Source organism: Bufo bufo, chromosome 2 (genome assembly GCF_905171765.1).
Source record: "Bufo bufo chromosome 2, aBufBuf1.1, whole genome shotgun sequence".
NCBI lineage: Eukaryota > Metazoa > Chordata > Amphibia > Anura > Bufonidae > Bufo > Bufo bufo.
In genome coordinates this window covers 686,885,976-686,909,642 of record NC_053390.1, presented here as the reverse complement: position 1 = coordinate 686,909,642, position 23,667 = coordinate 686,885,976, and the positions used below count along the sequence as shown (strand labels likewise).

At 45.9% G+C, this 23,667-nt stretch overlaps 1 non-coding gene across 1 annotated transcript; it reads right to left on the bottom strand.

The window, feature by feature from the left end:
- Positions 1-3,641: 3,641 nt before the first annotated feature.
- Positions 3,642-3,713, bottom strand: TRNAC-GCA. Its single transcript has one exon. It is a non-coding gene; the product is annotated as a tRNA-Cys (tRNA).
- Positions 3,714-23,667: the final 19,954 nt, after the last annotated feature.

Below are 23,667 nucleotides of genomic sequence, written 5' to 3'. Positions count from 1 at the left end.
GGGGACTGTTTCTGCAGTATAGTATTGGGGGCATAGCGGGCACAGTATTAGGGCACTATTTGTGTGGTAGCAGTATTTCCAGGGGGACTGTTTTTGCAGTATAGTATTGGGGGCACAGCGGGCATAGTATTGGGGGCACAATCTGTGTGGTAGTAGTATTTCCAGGGGGACTGTTTCTGCAGTATAGTATTGGGGGTGGCAGGAAAGGGTGTTCAGAAGATGTGAAGATGATGGAAATGTGGGAAACTAATGTCTGTTTGTCAATCTCTGCAGAGACGGGAGATGGCTGAAATATTATCATGGCGGTCTGGTCTGAATGGAGAAGATGAGGAAAGAGAACGTCTACAACAAAGGTGACATCACTGGATGTAAGAGGTATGGGGCGCTATATAGGAGAGGAGATGCTTCGGCTCCTCCCCCTGCCATTTGCAGAAGGAGGATTCAGAGCTGGGTGAGGACGGCGAAAAGGGGCAGCAGGCCACGAGCGGGTGGCAGATGGTGGGGGGGAACCACAGGCCTTGAGCAGGATAAGGGGAGGGAGGAGAGCGGAGGAGCTTCCTGGCTGTAGCCTGCTGTTTATTGTATAATGTGAAGCAGGCAGTGCAGCCAGGACAGGCCTCCCCTCTACGTATGATGTGTAGAGACAAGCCTCAACTATAGAATTTCAGCTGTACAGTGTTTGTTGGGAGTGGCCTATTATATGTAGGAGGGGCTTTTAATAATGGGTGGGGCTAAAAATGGGCCACTTGACTGGATTTGTCCCCCAGGACTAAGGCTGCCAGCCCTCCCCTGCGTGGCAGGCAACTGCAATTATATTACAGAGGAAAAATTAAATGACTTTTTTATCTGCAAGGTACTGTGCCACCCTATATGAGTGGTGGGCAGTAGGCACAGTACAGTCTGTGGGCCTGACACACACTGGCAGTCAACTGCAATTATATTACAGAGAAAAAATTAAATGACTTTTTTATCTGCAAGGTACTGTGCTACCCTATATGAGTGGTGGGCATTGGGCACAGTACAGTCAGTGGGCCTGACACTCACTGGCAGGCAACTGCAATTTTATTAAAGAGGAATAATTAAATGACTTTTTTATCTGCAAGGTACTGTGCCACCCTATATGAGTGGTGTGCACACATTACAGTCTGTGGGCCTGTGGCCTCTCACACACGGGCAGGCAACTGCAATATATATATAGAAAAAAATAAAATAAAAGCAGACTGATGTACCAGCCCTAAAAAGGGCTTTTTGTGGTGCTGTCAGGATGCTGTCCTTATAGCAGATGAGTCCTTGAGGACTGGAGTGGACACAGAAAACTGGATTAGCTAACGCTTTCCCTATTAATTCAGCAGCAGCAGCACTCTCCCTGCTCTAACTAACACTGCAGCTTCAGAATGAATCTAAGAAGGCTGCCGTCCTTGCTTTTTTAAAGGAGGTGGGAGGGTCTGGGAGGGAGGGTATGCTGGAATGTGTCTGTTGACTGTGAGGTACAGGGTCAAAGTTTGCTCAATGATGACGTATAGGGGCGGACCGAACATCGCATATGTTCGCCCACCGCGGCGAACGCGAACAAGCGATGTTCGCCGGGAACTGTTCGCCGGCGAATAGTTCGGGACATCTCTACTCTTGATCTGCAGTCAAATGCTCTACCACTGAGCTATACCCCCAAACTCTGCCTTCTTATGCAAGCTAAAAGTCTGAGTATTTAGGTGTAGCTTTGTTTTTCTTTAAATATGCTTAAAGGAGGTTGTCTCTCTTTAGCAAGTGGCATTTAACAAGTCAAAATTCATGAAACCATATTTACAGTATATTTTCATTAGGAAATCATGATTTCCCAAAGATTTTTCACTTTTTACTCCAAAAATATGTAGGAATATTAGAAAGGAACAGCTCAGAGTGTAGTGACATGTTCTTTTGCCACTTTCACATAGTTTTTCGTTAAAATTTCACATTAGTATTTGTAAACCATAACCAAAAGTAGAACATAGAGGGAAAAAGAGTCCTGGAAAGATTCAGAATTTTTCTGTGTTCTGTAGCCACTCCTGGTTTGGGCTTATAAATATTGATAAAACAAAAATGTGTCCAAACTCTGATGGCTTGAAAGTGGCCTTATAACATTTGAGAAAACTCTAAGCTCCCCTGTTTTCATCATGAAATCCAAAAGATTGTTCATTTCAAATACCTCTTAGTGTATCAGAAATATACACTACCTAATTTGGTAAAACCATATTTAATGTTGACTTTCTGTGATTTCTAATTCCTTGTGATTAATTGGTTGCAATTTATCTGCTGGATCTTGAGTCAAAACTTTGCAAGAGGGCGATTGTATTTGAACCAAGGACCTCTTGCTCTGCAGTCAAATGCTCTGAGCTATACCCCCAAATTCTGCCTTCTTATGCAAGGTAAAAGTCAGAGTATTTAGGTGTAGCTTTGTATTTCTTTAAATATGCATAAAGGGGGTTGTCTCCCTTCAGCAAGTGGCATTTAACATGTCAAAATTTATGAAACCGCATTTCTATTCTCATTAGGAAATCATGATTTCCCAAAGAGTATTCCTTTTTTACTCCAAAAATATGGTGATAGTTGGGAGGTGAGGGGGGAGCCGCTGTCTCCTGGATAAGCCCTAGAAAACTGGTTTATTGGAATATCTATGAAGGGACAATAATCAGTAGTTCTTATGAATATTTATAAGCCAAAACTGAGGGGTGGAACAAAGAGGAAAATGTGTCATGCTAAGATTTAAAAAAAATAATTTCCATGTTTTGCACCCACTCCTGGTTTGGGCTTGCAAATGCTGTTGAAAAAAATAGTGTCCAAACACTGATAGCCTGAATGAGGCCTTTTAACCATGTGTGAATTCTCTAATCTCCTCCAATTTCATCATAAATCGCAAAAAATTGTTCATTTCAAATACCTCTAAGAGTATCACAGAAATACACTTTCTAATATAGTGACACCTAATTTAACGCTGACATTCTGTGATTTCTTATTCCCTATGATTAATAGGTTACAAATAACTAGTTTTGTTCTTGAGTCAAAACTTTGCAAGGGGGCACTCGGATTTAAAGCAAGGACTTCTTGATCTGCAGTCAAATGCTCTACCACTGAGCTATAACCCCACATACACCTTTATTTAACTGGCTGACTTTGAGAATTCTTCAGCTATACATTTGTAGCCTTAAAATGTGCTTAACATGTTCAAATTCATTGAACTACCCTTCCATTTTTCACTTTTTAATCCAAAAATATGTTGAAATATTAGAAAGGAACAGCTCAGAGTGTAGTGATAAGTTCTTTAAATTTGAGTTTTGGCACTTTCACGTAGTTTTTCGTCAGAATTTCACATTATTATTTGTAAACCATAACCAAAAGTAGAACATAGAGGGAAAAGGTGTTCTGTAAATATTAAAAAATTTTCTGTGTTCTGTAGCCACTCCTGGTTTGGGCTTATAAATATTGATAAAACAAAAATATCTCTAAACTCTGATGGCTTGAAAGTGGCCTTATAACATGTGAGAATACTCTAAGCTGCCCTGTTTTCATCATGAAAACCAAAAGATTGTTTATTTCAAATACCTCTTAGCGTATCAGAAATATACACTACCTAATTTATCTGCTGGATCTTGGTTCAAAGCTTTACAAGGGGGCACTCGGATTTGAACCAAGAACCTCTTGATCTGCAGTCAAATGCTCTACCACTGAGCTATACCCCTAAACTCTGCTTTGTTATGCAAGCTAAAAATCTGAGTATGTAGGTGTAGCTTTGTCTTTCTTTAAATATGCATAAAGGGGGTTGTCTCACTACAGTAAGGGGCATTTAACATGTCAAAATTAATGAAACGACATTTCTATCTTCATTAGGAAATCATGATTTCCCAAAGAGTTTTCCTTTTTTACTCCAAAAATATGGTGATGTTGGGAGGTGAGGGGGGAGCCGCTGTCTCCTAGATAAGCCCTAGGAAACTGGTTTATTAGAATATCTTTAAAGGGACAATAGTCAGTATTTCTTATGAATATTTATAAGTAGAGTTGAGCGGACACCTGGATGTTCGGGTTCGGCAGGTTCGGCCGAATTTGAAAAAAAAGTTCGGGTTTGGGACCCGAACTTGACCCGAACTTGACCCTGAACCTGAACCCCATAGAAGTCAATGGGACCCGAACTTTAGGGCTCTAAAATGGCTCTTAAATAGTCCTGGAAACGGCTAGAGGGCTGCAAAAGGCATCAAAATGTGCTTAAGAGCATGGCAACTGTTCTGCAAACAAATGTGGATAGGGAAATTACTTAAAATAACAAAAAATACAGAAAAATTAAAAATAATAATCTGGATCTAGGAGTAGGAGATTGTGGAAGCGGTGGATGGGTGGATGTGGCGGTGTAGGTTGACGTGGTGGTGTAGGTGGAAGCGGCGGTGAAGGAGGAATAGGTAGCCAACACAGATTTTTGTTATTTTTTATTTTTAAATTGGGGTATCCCACAAAATATTGGGACATATAACAAAATAAAACAAAGAATAAGTGCACTTGAGTACAAGAATGGATGGTTGAGGCTGGTATAAATGTCTATTCTGCACAAGGTACGGACAAGTCCTGTGGGATCCATTCCTTGGTCATTTTAATAAACGTAAACTTGTCCAAATTGGCTGCGGCCTGTGATAATGCTCTCTGCCGTGCTAAACACACGTTCACACTATACACTGGCTGCAGGGCAGGTCAGCACCTCCAAGGCTGACAAAGCTTTTCCACATTTTGGCCATGCTACCCCTGCCTTCTCAGGTGCTGGTGGTGCCCCAGCTGCATTGGCGACCTCTTCCTTCTCCTCTGCCTTCGCCTTGTGCTTCCACTGTGCCCCCGCTGTCAGGTGGGAATGCTATGATCAGCAGGGGTTCATTCACAGCAGGGATTCATTCACGGCAAAAGGGGGTTCATGTCACCCAGCAATACAACAGAGGATTTTGAGAGATTTGGGCCCCTGTCACCCAGGCACAGCAGGGGCTCATTCACGGCAAAAGGGGGTTCATGTCACCCAGCAATACAACAGAGGATTTTGAGAGATTTTAGGCCCCTGTCACCCAGGCACAGCAGGGGTTTATTCACGGCAAATGGGGGTTCATGTAAACCAGCAATAGAACAGAGAATTTTGAGAGATTTAGGCCCCTGTCACCCAGGCACAGCAGGGGTTCATTCACGTCAAAATGGGGTTCTTGTCACCCAACAATAGAACAGAGGATTTTGAGAGATTTAGGCCCCTGTCCAACAGGCACAGCAGGGGTTCATTCATGGCAAAAGGGGGTTCATGTCATCCAGCAATACAACAGAGGATTTTGAGAGATTTAGGCCCCTGTCACCCAGGCACAGCAGGGGTTCATTCATGGCAAAAGGGGGTTCTTGTCACCCAGCAATAGAACAGAGGATTTTGAGAGATTTAGGCCCCAGTCACCCAGGCACAGCAGGGGTTCATTCACGGCAAAAGGGGGTTCATGTCACCCAGCAATACAACAGAGGATTTTGAGAGATTTAGGCCCCTGTCCAACAGGCACAGCAGGGGTTCATTCACGGCAAAAGGGGGTTCTTGTCACCCTGCAATAGAACAGAGGATTTTGAGAGATTTAGGCCCCTGTCACCCAGGCACAGCAGGGGTTCATTCACGGCAAAAGGGGGTTCATGTCACCCAGCAATACAACAGAGGATTTTGAGAGATTTTAGGCCCCTGTCACCCAGGCACAGTAGGGGTTCATTCACGGCAAAAGGGGGTTCATGTCACCCAGCAATAGAACAGATGATTTTGAGAGATTTAGGCCCCTGTCACCCAGGCACAGCAGGGGTTCATTCACGGCAAAAGGGGGTTCATGTCACCCAGCAATACAACAGAGGATTTTGAGAGATTTTAGGCCCCTGTCACCCAGGCACAGCAGGGGTTCATTTACGGCAAAAGGGGGTTCTTGTCACCCAACAATAGAACATAGGATTTTGAGAGATTTAGGCCCCTGTCCCCCAGGCACAGTAGGGGTTCATTCACGGCAAAAGGGGGTTCATGTCACCCAGCAATACAACAGAGGATTTTGAGAGATTTAGGCCCCTGTCACCCAGGCACAGCAGAGGTTTGTATACGCCAAAAATGGTAAAGTGTCACCCGACAATTGAAAATAAGAATTTTTTCAATTTAGGGCACTAAATTTAAATTTTTTTGCATTAAAATGGCTCTAAAATAGTCCTTGAAAAGGCTCGAGGGATGTAAAAGGCAGTAAAATGTGCTTAAGAGCATGGCAACTGCTCTGCAAACAAATGTGGATAGGGAAATAACTTAAAATGAAATAAAATAACTAAAAATTACAAATTATTAACCTGCAACTCAGAGAAGGAGGTGGATATGGAGTCGGAGGTTGAGGAGGCGGTGAATATGGTGTTGTAGGTGGAGGCAGCAATGGAGGAGGAGGATGTAGCCAACAATGTATTTTTTATATTTTTTATTGGGGTAGGTAGCCCACAAAATATTGGGACAAATAAAAAAAAAGAAAACAAAGAATTATTGCACTTGACTTGAGTACAAGAATGTATGTTTGATGGTGGTATAAATGTCTATTCTGCACAAGGTACAGACAAGTCTTGTGGGATCCAAGCCTGGTTCATTTTAATGAACGTGAGCTTGTCCACGTTGGCTGTGGACAGGCGGCTGCGTCTGTCTGTAATAACGCCTCTTGCCGCGCTAAATACACGTTCAGAGAGTACACTGGCTGCAGGGCAGGCCAGCACCTCCAAGGCATATAGGGAAAGCTTTGGCCATGTGGACAATTTGGAGACCCAGAAGTTGAATGGGGCAGAACTATCAGTCAGTACATGTAGGTGTGTGCACAGGTACTGTTCCACCATGTTGATCAAATGCTGCCTCCTGCTAACACGCTCCATATCAGCAGTTGGGGTCGGTTGTTGCGGCGAGGTGACAAAGCTTTTCCACATGTCGGCCATGCTAACCCTGCCTTCTGAGGTGCTAGCGCTTATACAGCTGCGTTGGCGACCTCTTCCTCCTCCCCTGCCTTCGCCTTGTGCTTCCACTTGTATCCCGGCGTCAGTTGGGAATGCTCTCAGGAGCGCGTCTATCAGTGTGCGCCTGAAGTCGCGCATCTTCCGATCACGCTCCAGTGAGGGAATTAAGGATGGCATATTGTCTTTGTAATGGGGATCCAGCAGGGTGGCCACCCAGTAGTCAGCACAAGTTAAAATGTGGGCAACTCTGCAGTCGTTGCGCAGGCACTGCAGCATGTAATCGCTCATGTGTGCCATGCTACCCAGAGGTAAGGACAAGCTGTCCTCTGTGGGAGGCGTATCGTCTGCGTCCTCCGTATCCCCCCAGCCACTCACCAGTGATGGGCCCAAGCTGCGTTGGCTACCACCCCGCTGTGAACATGCTTCATCCCCATCCTCCTCCTCATCCTCATCCTCCTCGTCCTCCAGTAGTTGACCCTGGCTGGCCAAATTTGTACGTGGCCTCTGCTGTAGCAAAAATCCTCTTTCTGAGCCACTTCTGAAAGTCTGGCCTGAAAGTGTTAGAGATGACCCCTCTTCCTCCTCCTCGGCCACATCCTCTTCCATCATTGCCCAAAGTGTTTTCTCAAGGAGACATAGAAGTGGTATTGTAATGCTGATAACGGCATCATCGCCACTGGCCATGTTGATGGAGTACTCAAAACAGCACAACAGGGCACACAGGTCTCTCATGGAGGCCCAGTCATTGGTGGTGAAGTGGTGCTGTTCCACAGTGCGACTCACCCATGCGTGCTGCAGCTGAAACTCCACTATGGCCTGCTGCTGCTCGCCCTGTCTCTCCAGCATGTGCAAGGTGGAGTTCCACATGGAGGGCACGTCGCATATGAGGCGGTGAGCGGGAAGGCCGAAGTTACGCTGTAGAGCAGACAACCGAGCGGCGGCAGGATGAGAATGCCGGAAGCGTGCACAGACGGCCCGCACTTTATGCTGCAGCTCTGACATTAATTGATTGCAATTTATCTGCTGGATCTTGAGTCAAAACTTTGCAAGCGGGCACTTGTATTTGAACCATGGACCTCTTGATATGCAGTCAAATGCTCTACCACTGAGCTATACCACCACATACTCCTTTATTTAGCAGGCTAACTTTGAGAATTTTCAGCTATACATTTGTAGCCTTAAAATGTGCTTGACATGTTCAAATTCATTGAACTACCCTTCCATTATTATTAGGAAATCATGATTTCCCCACGTTTTACTCCAAAAATATGTAGGAATATTAGAAAGCAACAGCTCAGAGTGTAGTGACATGTTCTTTAAATTTGAGTTTTACCACTTTCACATAGTTTTTTGTCAGAATTTCATATTAGTATTTGTAAACCATAACCAAAAGTAGAACATAGAGGGAAAAAGTGTCCTGGAAAGATTCAGAATTTTTCTGTGTTCTGTAGCCACTCCTGATTTGGGCTTATAAATATTGATAAAACAAAAATGTGTCCAAACTCTGATGGCTTGAAAGTTGCCTTATAACATGTGAGAATACTCTAAGCTCCCCTGTTTTAATTATGAAATCCAAAATATTGTTCATTTCAAATACCTCTTAGTGTATCGGAAATATACACTACCTAATTTAGTGACACCATATTTAATGTTGACTTTCTGTGATTTCTTATTCCCGGTAATTAATTGGCTGCAATGTATCTGCTGGATCTTGAGTCAAAATTTTGCAAGGGGAGCATTTGAATTTGAACCAAGGACCTCTTGAGTTGCAGTCAAATGCTCTACCACTGAGCTAAATGACTTTCTGTGATTTCTTATTCCCTGTGATTAAATATCTGTGACATACACTGCCCCACTTCTCCTCTGTAATGTGTGCGCATTCATAAAATATGTGACATCCAGTGTACTTTTTTCGTAGACGGTATCCGCTACGGACAGTGACATTAGCGTTGCCAATTCTCCTGTGTAAAGTGTGCGCATCCAAATAATATTTGTGACATACAGTGTACTTTTTCAATAGACGGTGTCCACTGCGGACAGTGACATTAGCTATGCCACATCTGCAGTGTAACGTGTGCGCTTCTAAAATTTATCTGTGACATACATTGTACTTTTTCCTTCGACGTTGTCCTCTGCAGACAGTGACATTAGCTGCAGCACATCTGCTGTGTAAAGTATCTGCATCCCAAAAATATCTGTGACATACAGTGTCCTTTTTCCATAGATGGTGTCTGCTGCGCACAGTGACATTAGCTGCCCCATATCTCCTGTGTAAAGTGTGCGCATCAAAAAATTATCTGTGACATACTGTATACTTTTTCAATAGACGGTGTCCGCTGCGGACGGCTGCTCCAAATCTCCAGTGTAAAGTGTGCCCATACAAAAAATATCTGTGACATACAGTGTATTTTTTCTGTAGACGGTGTCCGCTGTGGACAGTGACATTAGCTGCGCCACATCTCCTGTGTAAAGGTGGTGGACGATGAAGTCACTGACCCAACCTGGGAAATTGGAAAGCCGAGCGAGGATAGCAGTACAGAGGGGGATGGATCTGCTGCACTTCAACAGACTGGAAGAGGCAGTGGGGTGGCGAAAGGGAGAAGGCGGGCCACACCAAACAGGCCCGCAACTGCTCCATGGAGCACCCCCTTGCGGAAATCTCCCTTGCCAAGGGGTAGGTGTTCCGCAGTCTGGAGCTTTTTTGAGGAAAGTGCGGACGACAAAAGAATTTTAATTTGCAACCTGTGCCATACAAAAATGAGCAGGGGCGTGAACACTAGCAACCTCACCACCACCAGCATGATTCATCACATGGCATCAAAGCATCGTAATAGGTGGTATGAACGCCTGGGTCCACAATCTGTGTCTGCGGGTCACACCATTGCCTCCTCTTCCCCTGTGTTATGTGCTGTCCCATCCCCTTTTGAAGGCACAGGCCCGGTTGCCTCCTGCCCAGCATCTGGACCTTTGCAAGCACCATCAGCGACCACATCCACTTCCGTGTCCCAGCGCTGCGTACAAATGTCCTTACCCCAGGCATTTGAATGCAAGCGCAAATACCCAGCCACCCACCCACAGGCCATAGCACTAAATGCGCAGCTTTCCAAATTTAATGGCCCTGGAAATGTTGCCATTCAGGCTTGTGGACACTGATGCCTTCCGCAGCCTCATATCGGCGGCCATCCCGAGTTACACAGTCCCCAGCCGCCACTATTTTTCAAGGTGTGTCATGCCCGACTTACACCAACATGTGTCCCGTAACATTACACGTGCCCTGACCAATGCAGTGACTGGGAAGGTCCATTTAACCACAGAAACATGGACAATTGCATTCTGCCAAGGATGCTACATTTCCCTGACGGCACATTGGGTGAATGTTGTGGAGGCTGGGAGCGAGTCGTACCCTGGGATGGCATAGGTGCTACCAACGCAAAGGATTGCAGGCCCTAGGGTTTCGGCCAGAACCTACGTTAGTGGATCCAACCCCCACTTCTCCTTCTCCGCTTCCTCCTCCACTTCCATCAACGTGCAGCACTAGTCAGCCATCAGTCAGTAGCTGGAAGCAGTGTAGCACTGCATTGGGGAGGCGACAACATGCCGAGCTGAAGCTCATATGCTTAGGGGACAAACAGCACACCGCCGCAGAGCTGTCGCAGGGGATAAGAGACCAGACTGAGCTGTGGCTCTCGCTACTCAGCCTAGAACCAGGCATGTTGTGTCTGATAATGGCGGTAACTTGGTGGCGGCTTTGGAGCTCGGCAAGCTCACACACATCCCATGCCTTGCCCACGTCTTAAACTTAGTGGTTCAGTGGTTTCTCAAAACCTACCTCAATTTGCCTGAGCTACTGGTGAAGGTGCGCCGCATGTGTGCACAAAGTCAAAATGTAGAATCTGTGGGCAGAAGGTGAAGCATGGCCAGGGTGCCAATGTTGGCACCATAGCCCTGAGTCAACATATGCAGCGTCACCATAAAGTGGCCTAGGAGAACCGTGGCTCCGATGTGGTGGTCCAGCCTGCCGCAGCAACCACTATATCACTTAGTGGCACGCAGGGGATTTCAGGCAGTCAAGGCTCCACCACCTCACCCAAACTGAGCTGTCTGTCCTTCCCATCATCTACTGGTCCTGATGCTCCTGCTCCTCAGCCACACCAGCAGCTTGGCCAGGTGATGCCGCTTCCACCTCCAGGTTGTCACGCTATTGGTCCTGTAACAATGTCCGCCTCTGCCTCCTCCTTCTCCACCGTGTCCTCAGCCTCCACTGCAGGGACAATTCACAGTGCCCCTCCAGAATATCACATGTGCAGGGCACGGCGTCTCATACTGTTCTGCACCTCGTGTGCTCCACAGACAGGATCCGTTTTTTGGGGGTTATTGTTCTGACGGATCAGAGGAAGGGCAAAATAATCAGTGACGTCAACACAAACTTACTGCTGACACCCTCTCTACTCTGTCGGCGGGGGCTCTACTTGTATAAGCATTTAATAGAACAGGTTCTGTAGACATCTATGTGAAATCAGCTGACGACTTTGTAAAAGGAGTGCGCTTCTTCTTGGCGCTGACATTGACCTGTAAGGCTGAGTTCATACTTGAGTTATTCGGTCAGTTTTGGCCCCATGACTGCCCAAATAAGTGAAGTGTGCAGTGATTCTAAGAGCAACGCCTCTTATCTGCATGTCATACTGACTCACAGTATAATTTCACTACCACAGCAGACTCCCTATGCGTGTTACTAAAAGGCACAGTGTTCTACACCACTATAAAGGCTTTCTGCAGCCAGGAAATAGCCATTTTTTTAACACGATTCACCATTAATACATTCGGATCCAAGCAAATTTAGTTTTTTAAATTCAACGAATTTTTTAAAAATTTGCTCATCTCTAGTGAATACAAATGCAATCACAACTTATCAGTTTTTTTTTATTTTTTTCATTCTATTGTAGGTATTTGGATTATTTTCTCAGTTCTATTACATAAAATCTAAATTAAAATCCATTTTATTTTAAATTTGTAAGGTTGTAATGCAACGAAATAGGAAAACGCAGAGGGAAGAAAGGGGTAAATATTTTTGCAAAGCACTGACTGTATTTAAACACTGCAATTTCAGGTTAATGAGGAAGTGATTGATACAGTATTACATCTCTATGAACACGTTTTTACAATATGCTTAGCGTAGGTGTAACTATGAGAATAATGTTCAGTTATTTATACCTCCGTGCATTGGGTGGGATTAGATATAAATACAAGTAAAATAAAATATAGCTTATAAAGCTATCTCGGGATAGACATATTTCATATTTAATGGATCACATACTTACCTGCAATAAATGAGTTTTTGACCTTGTGTCTTAAGCTGATTTATGAATTCTGGACACATATGCTCTATGCTACATTCATTATTATTGAGTCAGACTGTGCAGACATCACACAGAGTATGAGAGCAGATAGAAGCTAGGGTGAAGAAATGAGACAGCTGTACAAAAGCAGCATGGGTGTTTGAAATAAAAAGCTGTGGCCTATTGTCAGCAAGTTTAGAAGGTGCTCAAAAATAGGTGGGTTATAATGACAGAGGACATAACTCCAAATTTATAGTCTGTAGTGCTAATGGAAAAATTAGAACTCAGCATTTATAGAAGTCAGACATGTGGTTTATTTCTATTAAGGAGCACCTTATTACTTACATATTTTTATCTAGGTACAAAATATTAAGCTATTCATGTGCCATCTTATGCAAAAAAATTTCTTACTGTGATGGTTCATGTGTATTTATCCCTGGTCCCCAACAATTGTGGGAAAGGCCAAGAATGTTGTAATAAATAAAACATACGCATCTGCTCAATCCCCCCGCTATTCCAGCGCTACCGGTAGTATATGCTTCCAGAGCAGTAGCAATGACGAGTCCAGTTAGTCCAGAGAGTACTTTTAGTCCGGCTGCCTGTCCAGGGGGCAGCTCAGAGCGGCAGTCCGGGGGTACACGTGAACTAGCAGCAGGACGGATCCGGCAGGCTGTTCACCTGCCGTGACAGCCTGCCAGAGTCCCCTGCCGCTAGTGTGAAAGTACCCTTAAGCCTTATTCACACATCAGTGCTAGGCCTAGTTCACACGAACGTGTGTGATCCGTGGCCGTATACACGGCCACAGTTCCGTGTGCATTCCGCATCACGGATGCGGACCCATTCACTTCAATGGGTCTGCAAATCCGGAATGCTTTCGTGGGGTTGCGTCCCGTACTTCCGTTCCGCAAAAAGATAGAACGTGTCCTATCTTTTTGCAGAACGGGCGGATCGCGGACCCATTAAAGTGAATGGGTCCGCGATCCAATGCGGCTGACCTACGGCCGGCGATCGTGCATTGCGGCCCGCAATTTGCGGGCCGCAGCACGGGCACAGGTCACACACGTTCGTGTGAACTCGGCCTTATGGTCAGTGATTTCCATCAGTGATTGTGAGCCAAAACCAGTATTGGAGCCTCGACAGACATAAAGGTATAAGGGAAAGATGTGCACCTGTTCTGTGTTTAGAGCCACACCTGGTGGTTTGGTCAGTGATGGAAATCACTGACCAAAACACTGACGTGTGAATGAGGCATTATTAGTTTCCGTTTGTCTGTAACTTGGATTTTCCTGCTTAAACTACAGTTTTCATTCTTGTGTGCAGTTTTGAAGTTTACTGTACTATGATGAGGTCCAAGAACAAGCTATAAGGAAACAAGGAAAAAAAGGTCCCAGTCTGAGCATACAATTTGTTTAAAGCTTACTGGCAAGGCAACAGCATTGAAAATTACACTGAATTGAATTTGTTAAAGGGCATCTCTGAGGAGATCTGTACCTATGAAACCGGCTGATTTTGCTCTAAAGACACAGTTTTCTGATGCAGGACAGTATATGTCACAGAAACACACAGAATATGGACACTAGATTAGGCACCAATTTTTGGATTTTGCCCTAAAGATACTGTTTTCTTATGCAGGACAGTATATGTCACAGAAACACACAGAATATGGACACTAGATTAGGCACCAATTTTTGGATTTTGCCCTAAAGATACTGTTTTCTTATGCAGGACAGTACACTGCGTGCAGAATTATTAGGCAAATGAGTATTTTGACCACATCATCCTCTTTATGCATGTTGTCTTACTCCAAGCTGTATAGGCTCGAAAGCCTACTACCAATTAAGCATATTAGGTGATGTGCATCTCTGTAATGAGAAGGGGTGTGGTCTAATGACATCAACACCCTATATTAGGTGTGCATAATTATTAGGCAACTTCCTTTCCTTTGGCAAAATGGGTCAAAAGAAGGACTTGACAGGCTTAGAAAAGTCAAAAATAGTGAGATATCTTGCAGAGGGAAGCAGCACTCTTAAAATTGCAAAGCTTCTGAAGCGTGATCATCGAACAATCAAGCGTTTCATTCAAAATAGTCAACAGGATCGCAAGAAGCGTGTGGAAAAACCAAGGCGCAAAATAACTGCCCATGAACTGAGAAAAGTCAAGCGTGCAGCTGCCAAGATGCCACTTGCCACCAGTTTGGCCATATTTCAGAGCTGCAACATCACTGGAGTGCCCAAAGCACAAGGTGTGCAATACTCAGAGACATGGCCAAGGTAAGAAAGGCTGAAAGACGACAACCACTGAAGACACACAAGCTGAAACGTCAAGACTGGGCCAAGAAATATCTCAAGACTGATTTTTCTAAGGTTTTATGGACTGATGAAATGAGAGTGAGTCTTGATGGGCCAGATGGATGGGCCCGTGGCTGGATTGGTAAAGGGCAGAGAGCTCCAGTCCGACTCAGACGCCAGCAAGGTGGAGGTGGAGTACTGGTTTGGGCTGGTATTATCAAAGATGAGCTTGTGGGGCCTTTTCGGGTTGAGGATGGAGTCAAGCTCAACTCCCAGTCCTACTGCCAGTTTCTGGAAGACACCTTCTTCAAGCAGTGGTACAGGAAGAAGTCTGCATCCTTCAAGAAAAACATGATTTTCATGCAGGACAATGCTCCATCACACGCGTCCAAGTACTCCACAGCGTGGCTGGCAAGAAAGGGTATAAAAGAAGAAAATCTAATGACATGGCCTCCTTGTTCACCTGATCTGAACCCCATTGAGAACCTGTGGTCCATCATCAAATGTGAGATTTACAAGGAGGGAAAACAGTACACCTCTCTGAACAGTGTCTGGGAGGCTGTGGTTGCTGCTGCACGCAATGTTGATGGTGAACAGATCAAAACACGGACAGAATCCATGGATGGCAGGCTTTTGAGTGTCCTTGCAAAGAAAGGTGGCTATATTGGTCACTGATTTGTTTTTGTTTTGTTTTTGAATGTCAGAAATGTATATTTGTGAATGTTGAGATGTTATATTGGTTTCACTGGTAAAAATAAATAATTGAAATGGGTATATATTTGTTTTTTGTTAAGTTGCCTAATAATTATGCACAGTAATAGTCACCTGCACACACAGATATCCCCCTAAAATAGCTAAAACTAAAAACAAACTAAAAACTACTTCCAAAAATATTCAGCTTTGATATTAATGAGTTTTTTGGGTTCATTGAGAACATGGTTGTTGTTCAATAATAAAATTAATCCTCAAAAATACAACTTGCCTAATAATTCTGTACTCCCTGTATATGTCACAGAAACACACAGAATATGGACACTATTTTAGGCCCACATTATTGGAATCTGCAGTACAGACACTGTTTTCTGATGTAGTTTATATATATATTTATATTTTTCACTATATCTGGCCCTGACAACACAAAATGTATTGAAGCGCAGATCACTGATTGTACCGTTGACAGCAAAAATGTGGATAGATTATGGGGGAAAAAAAGTGTTTTCTGAATTCAAATTTTTCCCCTATATCTGGCCCTGACAACCACAAAATGTATTGAAGCGCAGATAACTGATTGCACAGTTGACAGCGAAAATATGGATAGATTATGGGGAAAAAAAAGTGTTTTCTGTATTCTAATTTTTTCCCTATATCTGGCCCTGACAACCACCCAATGTATTGAAGCGCAGATCACACAATTCACGGATTGCACCGTTGACAGCAAAAATGTGGATAGATAATGGGGAAAAAACTTATTGTTTTTATTATTATTCTTCCTATCTCTGCTCCTGACACACAGAAGGTATTGCACAAATGTCACAAGTCACTGTAGACACCCTCTATATAGAAAAAGAATCGCTATTTTGCAAAGTATGTAAAAAAAAAATTGAGTACTACTTTGCTAAAAAAAATTGCTGTCAACCACACACAACTGTGGCCGCGGCCACGGTCAGTAAGGTGACAGGAGGGGGCCCTAACAGTGGCTGGTGTGTGCCTGGAGCCACGGGACGTGGGCCTGCCTAAAAGAGGGCCAACCCTAGGGAGAGTAGAAAGAAAGGGGTGGGAAAGGGGGGGGGAGTGCGAGTAGGCGGGCGCGGTAAGGTGAGCTGGACGAGGGGGTTTAAGAAGGGGGACCTGGCCCCTCCCACAATTACAGGCTGCACGCAGCCTTAACTATTTGTGGCCGCGGCCACGGTCAGTAAGGTGACAGGAGGGGGCCCTAACAGTGGCTGGTGTGTGCCTGGAGCCACGGGACGTGGGCCTGCCTAAAAGAGGGCCAAAAGACACCGGGTAGGAGAAGTGCTGTTGTTTAATGCATGCTGGAACAGTATTACAAAACCAAGGAAAGGAATACCTGGCGGGTTTCAGTCAGCGGATCCGGGATGTACCGGGAAAAACAGGCAGATCTCCACAAACCCATGTGACGAATGACATGCGGGGGTGTCCCGTGCTTGGAAGCTGCTGAGGCAGCTCCGATGCGGAATGAATGTCCTGATATAGTTTTGGGGTCCACCCCCAACCCTGCGACCAGGGATCGGATATGTGAGACGAACTGTGGCGTGGATAGGGGTTTCCCTTGGAATGGAAGCAAAGGAGACTCTGGATCTGGAGATGGCGTGGAATCAAGGAGACGTAGGAGTACCACCACCGGACACCAGGCGTTTTCGGACTTGAAGAAGCGGATCTGTGTGGGAGGACCGGTTTGGGACGTCTTGGTGGAAGGAAGGCTTAATACCAGATGATCCTGGCTCCAGGACAGCTGCTTCTTCTTCAGAAAGATCGTCTTCTGGGAAGAAACTGAGAATTCTCCTGGACGTAGGAAGCCGTAGAAGCTTAGATACATTGTGGCCTTGATGACCAGACTAACGAAAGGGCCAAAAGGGTTGCCATCTAGGGATGCAGACAGCTGCCTGAATAATTCGCCGGAGACCGGCCGACGGGAAGGATTTGAGTCCTTACTGCTTTTCTCAATGCCCCTGAGTGTGGCCTTGACGGCTTGGGATGTGAACGCCGAGCGAACCTCTGGATTCTGTAGAACTAAGAAATGTTGTGCCCCGGCTAGGTACAAACGGATGGTGCTGGGTGCCAGCTTGAGGTTGACATGGCAATGGGCCATGAAAGCCATGATGTAAGAAACGAAGGCCGTATCCTGTTGAGGATGGTCCCTGGAAAATTTTTGAAAGAGGTTCCAACCTGTGCTGTAATTGCAGGCCGTGTTGACAGAGAGGGATCGGTGCATGAGGTCCTTGGCGGTTGCCAGCAGAGACCTCAATCCAACATCAGGTCGCTGAAGCCGGGAATCCGGGCCCCGGTCCGGTCTGCTTCTGGACATACCTGAAAGAAGGTTTGAAAATTGAATCTGGATAAGGCATCGGCCGCCGTGTTGCTGGCACCTGGAATATGGGAACATGAGAAATGAAAGTTATTGATCATGGCCAGCCAGACCAGTTTGCGCAAAAGGGACATGACCCTGGCAGACTTGGCTCGGCCTTTGGAGATGATGTCCACCAGGTCCTGACTGTCAGAGATGAACATGACGCTGGAATTAGCCCAGAGGTGACCCCAGACGGATGCGGCCGCCACGATGGGATAACATTCCAGAAATGGTGACGACCTGAGGGACTGAGGGTCGGAACTGACCTGAGGAGGCCATGGACCAGCTAACCACTGGGACCCGAAGATGGCAGCGAAACCCCGGGATGCCGCGGCATCGGAAAACACCCTGGTGGATGACTGGGACCATGAGGGGACGAACAGGCTGACCCCGTTCCAGGTTGAAAGAAAGCTGTCCCATATGCGCAAGTCAGCCATGGCAGCCCTGTCCAAGTGGACAATGCTGCTGGGTTCGGAGGCTGTGGGGAGGAGCGAGAGCAGGCGGGAAATGAAGGCCCTGCCCTGGGGCATCACCCTCAAGGCAAAGTTCAGTCGACCCAGGATGGACTGTAGCGCGACCTTGGTCACCTGAGAAGAGGTGATGGCCCCTGCCACGACTTCCCGGATTTGGGACAGCTTTGCCTCTGGAAGCCTGGCCTCCATCCTGGCCCAGTCCAGGACAATGCCCAGAAAGGTGATGGAAGTGACTGGCCCCGAGGTCTTCCCCTGCGAAATTGGGATGGAAAGGGCGGCAAAGAGCTCCAGGAGGGAGTGCAGCCCGGATGGCTGACATAGCGGAGGTTCTATGAGGAGAAAGTCGTCCAGGTAGTGGATGACCGCTGGGGCGCTGCCGTGGTGTATCAGGATCCAGTGTAGAGCCTGCGCCAGTTGGTCGAATAACCACGGGCTGCTTTTAGAGCCGAACGTCAACCTGTTGGCAAAATAGAACCTGCCCTCCCACTGCATACCATAGAACTGCCATAGGTGTGGGGCGATAGGCAGCAGTTTGAAGGCGTCCGCTATGTCAGTTTTAGACAACCAGGCGCCTTTCCCGGCACTGAGGATGAGGGCAATGGCTTCGTCGATGGATGCATACTTCATGGCAAATTCTTCGGAAAGAATGAGTGAATTGATGCTGGGGATGACGGAATCATGGGGGGCGGAGAGATCGTAAATTAAACGTTTTTTATTTGAATCTTTTTTGGACACTACTCCTACGGGGCTGATCCGCCAGCGAGAGAAAGGAACCTGGTTGAAAGGGCCCAGGAGGAACCCTTTCTCAACCTCCGAATTCAGGAGTTCCTGCACAGTGGCGGAATCTGACCTGGCTGACAGCAGATTGTCGCACTCCCAGTTGGAATGGGGGAGTGCCACCAACCCTGTGTCAAAGCCGAAGCAGAGGCCAGCGACCAGGAAGTCCACGAATCCCGGAACCGGATGTTCCCGTAACAGGAGGGCCAGGAGGTCAATGTTGAAATCGGCCAGTCATAGGCGCTTGGACGCCTTCTTGGGACATGTGGACCTGGGGTGAGCCCTGAAGCAGATGGAGCAGATGTGCAGGGCCCTACAACCGCTGAAGAGACAGGAACCGAAGTTAAAGTTGTTGGATACTTGGCTGTTGCCAAGGTAAACGATGGGTCTGCCCAACTTATCAGTGGAGGAGGGGCTGCGGGGGACCCCGGAGGGACCTGGGATGACCTTGTCTGGTTGGGCCGTGGCAGTTTGAGGACACCACTCTGTGGAATGAAAAATCGACTGACACGTCGAACAGGCGGGGGCCCGGAGACCGGCGAAATGCCGGCAGAACAACTCCATGTCCAGAGTAGCCCAGTTGACGGAGAACTGAAACTGGGTCAGCGCGGCGGCGGCCTTGGCTGAAAAGGAGCGGTGGTAGTCGTAAAAAGCCGTGCCGCCGTACTTGTGCCCAAGATCAGTAACCCTGTGCAGATACGTGTCCAGCTCCTCCCGGTGGGCTGGATGGGCGGAGCAGATCACGTCTCTATACAGGCCGAAGACCAACACAAACTCAGGTACAGAGAGCTTGCGATTGAGACGGGCATCCTTGGCCCGAAGGACCACCGAGATTTCCCCGCAGTCAAAGGTCTTATTATCTGCGGCATCGTGGGACGCAATCAGGATGGACGCGAGATTCACGTCCTTGCCCGCCAAGATGTCCCTCCTGATGTTGTCCGGCACGAAGTGCGCAGGAGCCACCACGGGAGCAGCCGGGGACGTACCTGGAGTTGGCAGCTGATATAGAGGGGGATCGGTGAGGGGGACCACCGCCTGGGATGACGCCGGTGTTCTGGACTCCAAGTCCACCACCCTGGTCCTGATGTCGGCAACGGATGAGATGAGCGAATCCATGGAGGCCTGTAACTGTACCAAGGACTGCTGGATGGCTGGGGGTGGATCTTCTCTCTCCGGAAGACTGGGTTCGGTCATCAACAGCCTGTATAGCTCGGCCTTTCTGGCTGATGCTGGGTGCCTGATACCCCTTCTGCCCAACTCCGCAATGAGCCTTGGCACGGTCCATCTTCGGAGGGCTACTGGGCCGCCTTGGCCAGAGACCGAAGTACCCGGGAGGGACAATGCATCGTCGACATCTGATACCTGAGACATGGCTCCGAAGATAGCAGAGACCTTATGCGAGACCTGGAATTAGAGACAACAATATGGCAGCTGGAGAGGTCATGGGGACCGTGTACCGTGACTACTGAGGCCGTGGGCGAACGTATTTGAGGACGTACCTGAGAGTGTGGATTCAACACCCTTGCCTTACCGACTGAGGATTGACGGGAACGACCCGGCTGGCCCTGAAGACTGGAAAAGTTTAGGAGTGACGTGAGAAAATTGCAGAGCGGGACCTGAAAACCAATGCTGATGCGCGCGAACACACGCTGTGTCGGCTGATAACGGAAACAGGGAGACGTGGATGAAACATGAAACCAGGAACAGAGGGGTAGCTGGGGCGCCAGGAGGCGGAGTCGAAGACCGCGGTAAGAAGAAGGCCTGGATGGTCCAGTATGAGTGGCGAGGAGTGACCTGAACGTTTCAGGTTGGGGACGTGAGCAGGGTTGCCTGGGTGCCGCAAGGTACGTAGGAACTGGGAGACACCTGACGCACCGGCAATTACCGTAATGGTGGCTGTACACCGTGAGCCAAAGAAACCAGGAACGAGACCCCGATGCTACAGGCGACAGTGGACGGAGGAGACACCTGAACGCTTCAGGGTACCTGGGCAGGGAAGACACCTGAACGTCTCAGGCTGAAGATGGACAGAGGAGACACCTGAACGCTTCAGGGTACCTGGACAGAGAAGACACCTGAACGCCTCAGGCTAAGATGGACAGAGAAGACACCTGAACGCTTCAGGGTACCTGGACAGAGAAGACACCTGAACGCCTCAGGCCAAGATGGACAGAGAAGACACCTGAACGCCTCAGGCCAAGATGGACAGAGAAGACACCTGAACGCTTCAGGGTACCTGGACAGAGAATACACCTGAATGTCTCAGGCCGAGATGGACAATATACCTTAATTGTGCACACAGTATAGAAAGTTAATAACCATATGTTAATATATAATATAGAATGGATAAATGTGGTAGAGTCAATTTATAAAAAAATTGATTAAATATTCCAATAAAAGAGATCGATTATATAGTCAGATAAAAAAAATCGGATAAGTGGTCGAATAAATAGCAGAGAAGTGTCTTTATATATAATTCGATTGTGCTTGCTGTGGAGGCGTCCCTCTCACAGTTAAGCTTCCTCACCCAGGTCTAGAGCGCTTGTCTATGTGATGTGTTGATTTCGTTCAGCTGTCAGCATCTCACATGGCATTGAATGCTGAATCTTAAGCCACTGAGGAAGAGGTGAGGTCACCTCGAAACGCGTCTGGCGGATTAAAGGAACCAAATCATCCTGCAGGATTAAAGATCAAAGAATCGAAAAAGTAAGGATCATACAAGATTTCCAACAACTTCATCTTTTTTCCATTCAATGCCATGTGAGATGCTGACAGCTGAACGAAATCAACACATCACATAGACAAGCGCTCTAGACCTGGGTGAGTAAGCTTAACTGTGAGAGGGACGCCTCCACAGCAAGCACAATCGAATTTTATAACAAGACTATCTATACTAAACTATTAATTCGAAAATCACCCACTGATAAACTATATAGCTGCAGTGCTCTATTGTGAATATCAGATCTTCCATGGTATAAATTAAGGAAATGTATGAAAATTGATCAACTTATAATATATTATGAACATTCTGCAACTAATTTAACACTGGAATATGTTGGATTACTCATAAGAATAAGAAGACAAGTTTACTTAGCGAATTTTCAAAATTATATTCATATAATATCCGAAAATTTTATATGAAATAATCTAAAGACACTTCTCTGCTATTTATTCGACCACTTATCCGATTTTTTTTTATCTGACTATATAATTGATCTCTTTTATTGGAATATTTAATCGATTTTTTTATAAATTGACTCTACCACACTTATCCATTCTATATTATATATTAACATATGGTTATTAACTTTCTATACTGTGTGCACAATTAAGGTATATTAAGGTATATTGTTATCCATTTTCTCTTTTTTTATTTTTTTTATTTATTTTAATATTTTAAATTTTAAATAATAATAAATGTGTTATATATGTGCGAAATACAGATGGTGAGTGCCTGCTGATTATTTTTATATTTACTTACTTGTTAAGAGATTGGGTGAATCACTTGCAGCAGAGCACCATTACCGCGGTGTCAAACAGAGTGAGCCACTATAATTCACAATTTAGGTATATAGAACCCCTTAATCAGTATTTTGTAGAAACAGGTACAGTTCTGATCAAAAGTTTAAGACCACTTGAAAAATGGCGAAAAATCATATTTTACATTTTGGATCTTAACAAGGTTCCAAGTAGAGCTTCAACATGCAACAAGAAGAAATGAGAGTGAGACAAAACATTTTTTGAGCATTCAATTAATTTAAAATAACGATTAAACTGAAATAGTCTGTTTTTCAGCTGAATTACAGAAAAAATGCACCAAACGGATATACCACTGACTATACTGACTAGTCATACAAGTAGATATTAAAAGCTGAGACTTTTGCCAATATATTCCTGTCAGGAAAATATCGGAGCCCATCATGCACCACGTCACGGTCACTCAGCATGGCAAGGGGTCCTACCACTACACTAACTATGGTGTGAACAAGGTCTGAAGGTGATGAAATCCAGCTCACAGCCAAGCTTCCACACAACCGCATAGCAGGACAACTAATGCAATGTGAACAAAGCAAGACTGTAAGCCACACCCATATCAGACCATGTGATGGAGGTTACCAGGTGCAAAAGAATGTTTAAATGCCAGATGAAGGCACATACACTACATATAAAACAAAATCACAAAAATATAGTGGCAAATATGGGGGAGCTGTTCAAACCCCAAGCACTGTAGCGTGTTTTACATTGGGGGAGCAGCCCCACCGCATGTGGACCGCAGTCACCGACTATCCCCAGCAAAAAATTGCATACAATGGAGGATGACGGCGCGGTCCACATGCACCACAAAGGCTTTCTATACACAACGAAGCATTGTGCGGATGAAAATATAATCATATAAATCACAGAAAAAATGCACCAAACGGATATACCACTGACTATACTGGCTAGTCATACAAGTAGATATTAAAAGCTGAGACTTTTGCCAATATATTCCTGTCAGGAAAATATCGGAGCCCATCATGCACCACGTCACGGTCACTCAGCATGGCAAGGGGTCCTACCACTACGCTAACTATGGTGTGAACAAGGTCTGAAGTTGATAAAATCCAGCTCACAGCCAAGCTTCCACACAACCGCATAGCGGGACAACTAATGCAATGTGAACAAAGCAAGACTGTAAGCCACACCCATATCAGACCATATATTTGCCACTATATTTTTGTGAT